A 10,362-nucleotide genomic window follows, 5' to 3' on the forward strand; every position below is an offset into this window, starting at 1 on the left:
TCCTGGCTAGTTTAAACACCATGTCTCACCATCACAGTAAAAGTCACCTGAAATACCACTGCTGATAGTTCCTAAATGCATACTCTGAGAGTCTTGAAATAGTATGATTTTGGTGAAAAGAGTTTGATCCTGAAACTCATCTGACAGCTCATCTTTACAGATGTTCAGACATTGCTGCAAGATGTTGCATTGCTTTAGCACTTTTTTGACTATGGCAGATTATTTATGAATGGTTAGGATAGCTCAGGAAGGAGTTCTGTGAATGGTTTGTTTTAACATCTAGTTGTATCCAATTATATCATGCACCTAAATGCTAGAGTGAGGGAGTAGAATGTATATTTAAAGGCCAGATCTTGGTCCCATAATGTCATAAAACTGAACTAACTCTGTTGACTTCCAGTGAGATCTTATTTCATTACCTGGATTACCTTTTATAAAGCCTGTGTCCCCTAATTAGTTACCTGATTTGTTTTTCTGTCTCCTACCCACCTTGCTTCTCTCAGCAGTTCCTCCCCCTTTCATTGTCCTTTGTAGTCTAATCACTGCTTCCTATTTAGCAGTTCTGCTTCCTGTTGTCCATTCACAGCATCTGATGCAGCATGCGCTCAGCTTACAGAAACTTCTGTTATACACCACTGGTTTAATTAGTCTATAAAGGTGCAAATCTACCTTGCCTTCTTCAAGGAGGTATCAACATTCTGTTCCTAATGAATAAAGAAATGTAAACAGAGTCTACATTACCCTCACCTACCCTGCTTTCTGCCTGACTTCAGACTAACACAGATAACTACCTCTTTCTGCTAATGGACAGCACCACACAGCGGAATAAAATGGGCCGCAACCAAACTTCCTTAGGATATGTACCGATATCTTCTTTCTTACCAGATGCAGGTAGATGAATATCATACCTACGGGACTCCAGGGACCAAACCTCTCTGTTCTACATACAGCCTGTTCTGATAAGCTGTGCTTTACTCATTGAGTAACCACCACCTTACCAGTGTAAAAGCAAATGAGATGAACACCAGAGTTGGAAAACTAACAGGATTGAGCCACCCAGACATAATAGCCATTTACCAAGAGGACATCTCTGCATCCAGCCATAAAGCCTATCACAAACACCTTCAAACCTTAAAGATAAAGGAGACAAAACTCTCTCAACTTACATGCTCCAACAATAGCCCTACAATCCAAGGTAATATCAATCTATCCAACTATGCCCTCAGCCCAGCTGAGATGTCTGTACTATCCTGTGGTCTTTCTTTCTGCCACGCTACAGAACTCAATAAGGTGCAGCTCTGTGACGACCTCAAGACTTTTTTTCTGCTGCTTAAGACTAAGGGAATATTTCCATGACAAGGAGCCAAACAACAATCAACCTACTAAAGACCTGAACCCTACACAGAACAAGAGGGACAGCTCCTGGACTCTATGAGGGCAGCAGCCCCACTCTGGACCTGTACGTGAACTGTTTCCACCTCCACACCCAGTGAGACTCCCCAAAATAATGCTTATATTATGACCACAGTCCTGCAGAATGGAAAGCTATGCTCAGCCTTAAAAAACAATACTGACATCCTGATACAACAGGATGATAAAAGGGGTGCCACAGTTGTTATGGATAATACAGCATGCATACAGGAGCTGATAGGCAACTTTCCAACACTGAGTTTTACAAACTCCTAACCAAGGCTCCCGTGGCACAATACCAAAAGAACCAAAACTCTTAAAGAAACTACCTCTAGAAACAAAGGAGAGGATTAAAGCTTCCACTTCCCAGGGTCCCAGGGGTCCTCCCACAGAGGGCTTACTACCCAAGATACACAAATCTGGCAAATTAGGGTGTCCCATTGTCTCTGGCATTGGCATTGGCATCGTCACAGAGGGCGTTTCTAGGTATGTTGATTCAATCCTATTTCCATAAGCTAAAGGAACTGCCAATTATCTGCAAAATGCCACAAATTTCCTAAAGAAAATAGCATCCGCTGACAAGCTTCCACTTAACACCATATTAGCTACTATGGATGTTTCTATATACACCAATATTCCATGAGGATGGATTACAAGCCATAAAGAACATTATCCCCAACAAGGACACTGTTTCTGCTTCCATCTCACGCTTCTCTACCTATGAACGAACAGTACTACTATGGGCCACCAATATGCCAATATTTTTGTGACAGACCTTAAAGTCTGCTTCCTCCACAGCTACCCTCTCATCCTTGTGGCATACAAAGGTACTCTGATGACTTCTTCATTACATGGACATATGGGAAATTCTACTAGGACTTCAAAAACTTCCATTCCTCCACCAAATAGACTCTGGAATATTCCTCCTAGCAAATTCATTTCTTAGACATCACTGTGAAATGTTGTAATGGCCATATCATCATCACATTGTCCTGGAAACCAACCAACCACTACAGCTACCTCCACGCCAGCAGCTCCCATCCATCAAGCACACCACTGGATCCATCATCTACAGTCAAGCTCTGCATTACAACTGTATCTGCTCTAATCCCACTTATCATGATGCACACGAACAGGATCTGAAGCAGGATTCCTACAATCGCAATGCAATCCTAAATCAACACAGCCAGATCCAGACCCCACTCCAAACTGTCACAACACCCACCCTGAGACAAGGGCAACAGAATCCCCTTAGTTGTCACCTACAGCCCCCAGCTTGAACACCTCAGACACATTATTAATGTCCTCCAACCCCTCCTGGAAAATTACAAACATCTCACGATACCCATGGGGGACAAACATATCCTGGCTTACAGGAAGCTCCCCAACTTCAAACAATATCTCTCCAACAACACACTACTTAACTACACTTCTCACCAAAGCACAAGATCTTTCTCTGAGCTCAGCTGCCAGCTCTACCCCCTCATCAACACAGATCACATCATCACTGCACCAAATTACATACCTAGATTTCATTTACCTGCACCCCTATGAATATCATATATGTTATCACCTGCTTACAGTGTCCCTCTGCTATCTACGTTGGACAGACATATAAGAATGAACACCAAGCTGCCATCAATACAGAAGACAGACAAGCCTGTAACCGAACACTTTAACCTCCCCGGATATTGCATCACTGACTTCAGAGTGTCTGTTCTTAGACAACAAACCTTTAAAAACAAACTTGAATGGGAAACTGTGGACCAAGAAATCATCCACAGACTGGCTTGTGTTAAGTATGGGTTCAATATGGTCTAAGCCGGGGTGGGCAAAATATGGTCCACGGGCTAGATCTGGCCTGCCTACTGATTGGATCTGACCCACGGTGGGGGCTCCCAACAATTGGTCGGGTCATAGTTTCATAGTTTCATGGTTGGTAGGGTCGGAAGGGACCTGAGGAGATCATCTAGTCCGACCCCCTGCCGTGGCAGGAAAGAGTACTGGGGTCAAACGACCCCGGCCAGATGTTCATCCAGCCTTTTTTTAAAGACCCCCAGGGTAGCAGCCAGCACCACTTTTTTTGGAAGTTGGTTCCAGGTCCTAGTTGCCTGCAGCTCCCCACATGGTGAGCTGCACTGGGGGCAGGCAGTGCTGTGCTCCTGCCCATGCCCACTGGTCCCAGTCCAGGCCAACGTGACAGCTCCCGGCAGGCAGCTCCAGTGCAGCTGCAGCCACCTGGGTACTGCTTGGCTCCCCTTGACTTGAGTGGCAGCTCCTCCTCCTGCTCCTGCCCCTACCGCACCGCTCCAGGTGGGGAGAAAGTTTCAGCCAGGCGCATCCTGCCCCAGTGTGTGGGACTCTGGCTTCAGCTCCCGGCTGCCTCCCACCTGCTTGGCTGTCCATGCCAGGTGGGCAAAGTGGATAGAAGGCAGCTGGGAGCTGGAGCTGGAGCCCCACACAATGGGGCAGAAGACATCCGGCTGAAGCTTCCTTCTTGCCTGGAGTGGCTTGGAAGGGGCAGAAGGAAGAACTGCTGCTGGAAGCAAGGGGAGCTGAGCAGCACCTAGGCACTGGGAGCAGCCCCACTAGTAAGCTGTGCACGCTGGCTTGGGCTGGTCCAGTGGTCACAGGTGGGAGCAAGGTGCTGGCTGGCTGCCCTGGGTAGGAATGGGAGGGGCTCAGCCCCATGCAGAGCACCATGGGGATAGCTGCATACCATGCCACTTAGGTAAGCTCTGCTACATGTGCCCCCTGCCCCCTCTTCCCTCCCCACACCCCTGCCAGTTCTCAGAACCTAGCACCCAGGCAGCCCCCACCCCTTACACACACACACACACACACACACACAGGCAGGGGCATGCAGGGAGCAGATTGTGCCTCTGCCCCAGGCCCCAGCCCTATGCTGTCACCCCCTCCTCCCCTGCAACCCTGCCTCATGATAATCCCAGTCTCGCCCACCCATCCCATTCCTAAACATCTCTCGCTATCTACCCACTCCCACATAGGGAGCTTTGGTGAATTGTTGCAAGGGAGGGAGGTGAGGGGCATACTAACCCAGCCCGTAACAACTCAACAAAATTCCCTATGTGGCCCCTGGGCACAAATAACTGCCCACTCCTGGTCTAAACCAAGACTATGGATTCTTATCCCATTACCTGGATTAGCTTTTATAGGACCTATGTCCCTCAATGGGTTAACTGCTTTGTTCTTCTCTCTCCTACCCACCATTCCTCTCAGCTGTACCCCCTCTTTTTTCCTCCCTCCCTCCCTACCCTTTATATTCTAATCACTGCTTTCTATTTAGCCACTCTGCTTCCTACAGTCCCTTCATCACATCTGATGAAGTACACTCTGTGCTTACGGCAGCTTATGCTATATACATCTCTGATTTAGTTAGTCCATCAAGGTGCAAATCTACCCTGCCTTCTTCAAGAGAGAGAACCAGTCTGTCCCTAGTGAATAAAAAAATGTATTACCTCTTTGTAGGTAATGGTAAAATAATCACCCTGGAAACAACATTACCCTCATCTCCTCCATACAATTCTCATAAACCTAAATGGGAGTTTTGCTCAAAAATCAAGAGTGAAATATAACTGACATCTGGCAAAACCCCAATTATGAAAACCCCACCCACACTCAGATCTGCACAAGGGCTGCCAAGGCAAGCAAAGCAAATTATACTATTCTTCAATAATGTGTGTTCAGTCACTTAATCTTTCAAGTACACACTTGCAAAAACACTAATTTAAATGGGATTAAAAAGGGTAAAGTTTGACCACTAATGACAAACATGCCTTTTGCACATTACCAGCTTTCTATAATGAAAGTAAATCAAGAAATCAACTGCAATATGTTACAAATTCATATTTCATATTTCAAAAGATTATGGATCCAATTCTGCAATCCTGACTTTGAGAGTACCAGTGATGGCACCATGATTACTTATATATACATAAATAAATTCTGTTCATGCTGAAGTTACATGGTTGAGCTACTTAAGAGTTAGTTTTTTCAACACATAATAATAAAAAGGCAGTCATCTTTATGTTATTAAACCTGAGTCCTAATCATTAACCCTAATCCATTATGCTAGATATTACATGGATACAGAACAAAAAAGATATTCCCTATTCCAAAGTTTCCTGTTTGTAAAGCAAGCGTGGAAATCAGGAAGAAAGCACCTTTTTAATTGGAAGATTATTAATGTACAGTGAAAGTGATTATTCAGCAGCAGTTGGTTTATTAATGAAGTAATTCATTGTTTATAGAGTTGGAAGGAAACACCTTGAGAATTAAATTTGACCTCCTGTGTAACACACACCATGGAACCTTGATGAATTAATTACTGTTTCTATTCCAACAGGAATTGTTGAACTAGAGCAACTCGTTTAGAAAAAAAACATAAAATGTTGATTTAAATGTTTTCAGTGATATTAAATCCATCACAAGATCTCATCAATTGTACCAATAGTTAATTGCTCTCACCTTAGGTGCCAAGTACATGGGGGCCCAAGGACCCTGGTCCCTCTCAGGAAGAGAGGAGGGTGACCACCCATTCCTAACTGGGTGGGACCAGTACAGTCCTGAAATAGGAACATCAAGTCCCGGTCCTGGGCTGCATGACTCTGGGACAGCATTTGTCCTGGATTCCTAGTATGGTGCAGGGATCCAGGTTTTCCATTCACTGCAGGGAACAGCGGGTTTTCCCTTGCAGGCTGGCAGATTTCCAGCCTTCAAGGGGCTGCAGGAAGCAGGACGCAGGGGGCACCACATGCATGTGCATGTGCGCACATGCACATGGCCAGGAATACAGCCTCAGGCAGCAGTGAAGAGCAGCTCCCCCAGCTGCCTGCAGGTAAGTCTATGGAGGGGGAAGCAGATTGAGGCCCCCATGGTGAAGGAGGGAGAGGGGCAGAAGCTTGGCCTGGGCAATGCATGGGGACCAGGGTCAGGGCAGGGTCCAGGACAGAGCCAAGGTTGGCTCATCCAGGAGGCAGGGAGGCTCCCTGCCACTGTGCAAACTCCCAGGGAGGGGGGGGAATGGAGAGGCACATGCCCCCCACATTTGTGCATGGGGCAGGGGCCAATGCGAGCTTGAGGCTTCCCACACTGCTGCCCTCCCCCCAGGAGCTCCATGCTATCCACACCACCATAGCAAGGCGCCCCCCTGCCCACCAAGCAGCAGTGGGGGAGGTGGCATGGAGTTGTACCCCCTACTGTTGTCCAGTGGGCAGGGCGTGCCACAGCATGATAGCGTGGCCAGCACAGAGCTTCCAGGGGGAGGGCAGCAAGGTGGGGAGCCCCAAGCCCACAGTGAGCAATCCACATTTGCCCTACTCCCCACCATGGGCTGCACTCAGCTATGCTCCAGCCATGCCACATGGGAAGGGCATCATCTTAAGACCTTCATAAAAATAAAAGTTGGTGCCTATGACCCTCACTGTTAAAAGTTTATACTTAATTACTAGCCTGATTTTTTCTTGCTTCTAGTCACTGGGTCTCATTATCTCTATGTTCTCAATTACAAGTCACAGGCAGTCACCCCTCATAACTTTCAATGGTAGGAACCACCTATGGACAAACTCTCCCCATTCCACCAGGATAGACAGGGCAGAGTTCTGGAAAACCCTGATATCTTGAATCATGCCCAGCCAGCCAGCACTGATGTGTGCAAATTGCCTGATGTAGTCTACACAGGGCATAGGGTGGCGATGTGGGTGCCATCTTGGAAATACCATAAGGGCCAAACCAACCTTAACCTCCTGCCAATCAGCAAGGGAGGTGGGGGCGTCTGGGGTGGCAGCACTGGATTTGTCAGCAAACATACTTCATGCACTGCCAATCCCACCACAAACTTGCCAACACCAAACTGACTGGTCACAAACTAGAGCCTGTTGGGAGTTGCAAGTTTCCATACAGCAATGGTCACATGCTTCTCCACAGTCAGGGGCTCCCTCATTCCAGTGGTTTGCTGCTCCAGGCTGTGGGACAACTTAACACAGATCTCCAGGCCTGCTGCTTCAGCTGGAGGTAGCCCAAGGCATGCAGAAATTCATCCACCAATGTTCATCATTCCAGGTGGCCAGGCAAATGCACTTCCCCCAGAACGTTCCTGCTCATCTCTCTGGACCAGAAATACCATTACACAGTTTGGAGTTGCTTCTAAAGCAGCCCAGACACAATGGTGTGTCATACGGCCTCAGGCTCATCTGATGGTGTCGCCAGAGAAGAAAAAAGTAAAGGAGGTTAAGGAGACACCTTCCCATGTCCCTGGCCACGTGGTCTTCCACATTCCCAAACATGCCAGCTCATACAGAGCGCAGATGGTTGAAGCCATGTTTGAGCCTGCTTTGTGCTCTGACCAGTGCAGCAAGATCAGGAGCTCCCAGTGCTGGGCAACCGGGGGCCCGCAGCAAAGGGGTTAGAGGGGGCCAGCATTCTCAGGGTTAGAGGCACAACTGAAAAGCTGCCCAGAGCATAAAACGAGCAGGCGCTCCCAGCACAAGGGCAGGGGTGGGGTCCCTGGGGGGCTACCCAGTTGGTGCTTTCTTCCATGTTCAGGCAACCTTGGGACTCTCTGGGGACCAGGCCAAGGCAAAACATGCTGGGATGTGTGCTCTCACCAACCACCTAGTGGTGAAGCAGTAGCACTGCATGCCACTGCTCAATGAATAGCATTTGAAATCAACAAGTCTGTCTGCATCTGAAGCCATACATTTTGGATCCAGTAAAAACTTCACAACAATCTGTCCTACTAAAACTGTTTTCTGTCTGCACCCTTAAATTAAACAGCTCTCTGCTATCAGAAGTCATCTCCCTTTTTGGGGTTATAAAGTAGGGGAGCACACTGCCGGGTTGGTCAGGATACTCGCAGATTCCATAGCCTGGTCCAACCGGTTGGTCAGAAGTCCCGAGCTGGCATCCGGTACAGAAGTGGAGCAGCATGATGTGCCAAGCAGGCTCACTGCTGCTGGGCGGGAGCAAGGACGTGCCCCGTGTGGGCGAGGTGGTGTCTGCTCCAGTTTGCCCGCAGTGGCGGTGCCAGTCTGGCCACCTGCCTGGTGCACCATGCCACTGTGCCTCCCTGCCAGACTCCAGCCCAGGGCTTCTGACCAACCAGCCAGGACTGGGCTATGGAATCCATGAGTGTCCTAGCCAAATCCGGACGTGTGGTCCCCTTCATTGTAAATCACGTTCAAGTCATTTCATAACTTTCTCTGGGATAAACTAAATAAGTCAAGCATCTTCAGCCCCTCACTGAAGCAGGTGTTCAGGACTTGTATCATTCCATTATCAGTCTTTTCTAAGCCCATTCCATTACTTCTAATGAGAACATTTTAGGGAAATCATTTATTATCTGATGGGGGGGTTCTTATTTTTATTGTACTTAAAATAGATTTTACTTTGCCTTTATTTACATATCTTCAGGATTGTGAGCAAACTACGTAAAAATAATTTTAATTACAAAATATTATGTATAATATATTAAGCATCATTCACTTGGCTTGAACCAACAGAAGGGAATTGCTCAGTGCACATCACAGAAAAGTCCAAGAGGAGCTGAGAGCAGCTGCCATTATGTCAGATTTAGCCTAAAGTGTGGTGACCTCTCGGATCAAAGCCAGTTGCAAAATTATCTCAACAGTGAGAAAGTGAAAACATAATCTCTAAAACATGATGCCGTTAGTGTGTTCTCAAATCAGCAAAATATGAGTACGTTCCTTCTACTGAGATGACTAAACGAATGGAAGAATTTAGCAATTCTTTGCTAACTTCTATGCAGACTGCCTGCTCTTTTGCTTTTCTTTTTATTCTTATGACTTCCCCGCTCTAATTTGTCTCCCCGTTTTTCAATCAGACTCATGACCCATTCCAATAGCATCAAGCGGGTGGTTTTAGTTTGTGTCTGGTGTTGCTGTGTCTTGCCCTCCCATCCTCCCGGCGCCGCTCCGCTGGCCACCGGCTGCCCGGGCGGGGCAGGGGGCCCTGTCTGCCCCGGGTGGGGGGCGCTCGCCGCCGGCCTCGTGCCCCCCGCCCCAGCCCCGGGGCAGCGCGGCTCACCTGCACCAGGGGCGCCGTCCTCCCGCGCGGGCCTGCCCCGACGGCTCCGCCCTCGCCCGGCGGCCTCCCGGGGGCCCCGTCCGCGCCGCCCGCCGACCTGCCTCCCGGCTCGGCTCGGCTCGGCTCAGCCCGGCCCTGGCACGGGAGGGGGTTGCTCTCCCGCCGCCGCCGCTCGGCCCCTCCGGTCTCGTGCAGGCCGGGGCGGAGCACGGGGCGCGCCTGCCGCGCGGGCTTGGGTCTTTCTGGACTTGTGATTGCCCCGGGAGAGGTCCGAGGCGCGGGGGGGAGGGAAGCGCCCGGTAGGAAGCAAGCCCCAAAGGAGCCCCTTTCACGCCCCCTTCCCTACCGCCCTCCCCGCCACAACGGGGAGCTCCCTCCGCTCAGGAGTGCCCGGTGCCCCTTACCTCGGGCACCCAGCCCGGCTCCCCACGCGGCGCTGCCCCGCGCCTCAGCATCCCCGCGCTCCGGAGCCCTCATGTGCGGAGCGCGGGAGCTGGTGCCGCGCCATCGCGTGTCGCCGCGTTGTGAATGGAGCTCAGTGTGGAGGCGAATCCGCTGTGAAAGAGCCGCCTCTGCCGGGCGCTGCGGCGCGGAGCCGCGTCCCGCTGCTGCCTCACTGCATTGGAATGTCTGAGCTAACCGTGCTGCTCGCCGCTCCGGCCCGGGAAGCGCTGCGCTGCCCAGACCTTGTGCACATTTTAATTCACTTCCAAGCCTTGCCAACAGTTGCACACAAGGTGCCTTTTTTACACCCTGCTCTCTCTGTCCAGTGAAAAATGCGGGCTATCTCAGTGGAAACAATGGCTCGATTCAGGACTTTGTTCAGAAGTGCAGCACACAACCTCTGCACTGTGCATGGCTGCCAACCATTATCTATGGGAAGAAAGA

General features: G+C 49.5%; 1 protein-coding gene across 2 annotated transcripts in view; it reads right to left on the reverse strand.

The window, feature by feature from the left end:
* Positions 1-10,057, reverse strand: part of PLCE1 (phospholipase C epsilon 1) — a 358,483-nt gene extending 348,426 nt beyond the window's left edge. Inside the window, exon 1 of one of the 2 annotated variants that reach the window (XM_059729969.1) lies at positions 9,879-10,057. The gene's annotated coding sequence lies outside the window, so the exon portion shown is untranslated. The remainder of the gene's footprint in view (positions 1-9,878) is intronic. The other variant, XM_019484254.2, reaches the window with a different exon arrangement.
* Positions 10,058-10,362: the final 305 nt, after the last annotated feature.

This window comes from Alligator mississippiensis, chromosome 6 (assembly GCF_030867095.1).
Source record: "Alligator mississippiensis isolate rAllMis1 chromosome 6, rAllMis1, whole genome shotgun sequence".
Taxonomy (NCBI): Eukaryota; Metazoa; Chordata; order Crocodylia; family Alligatoridae; genus Alligator; species Alligator mississippiensis.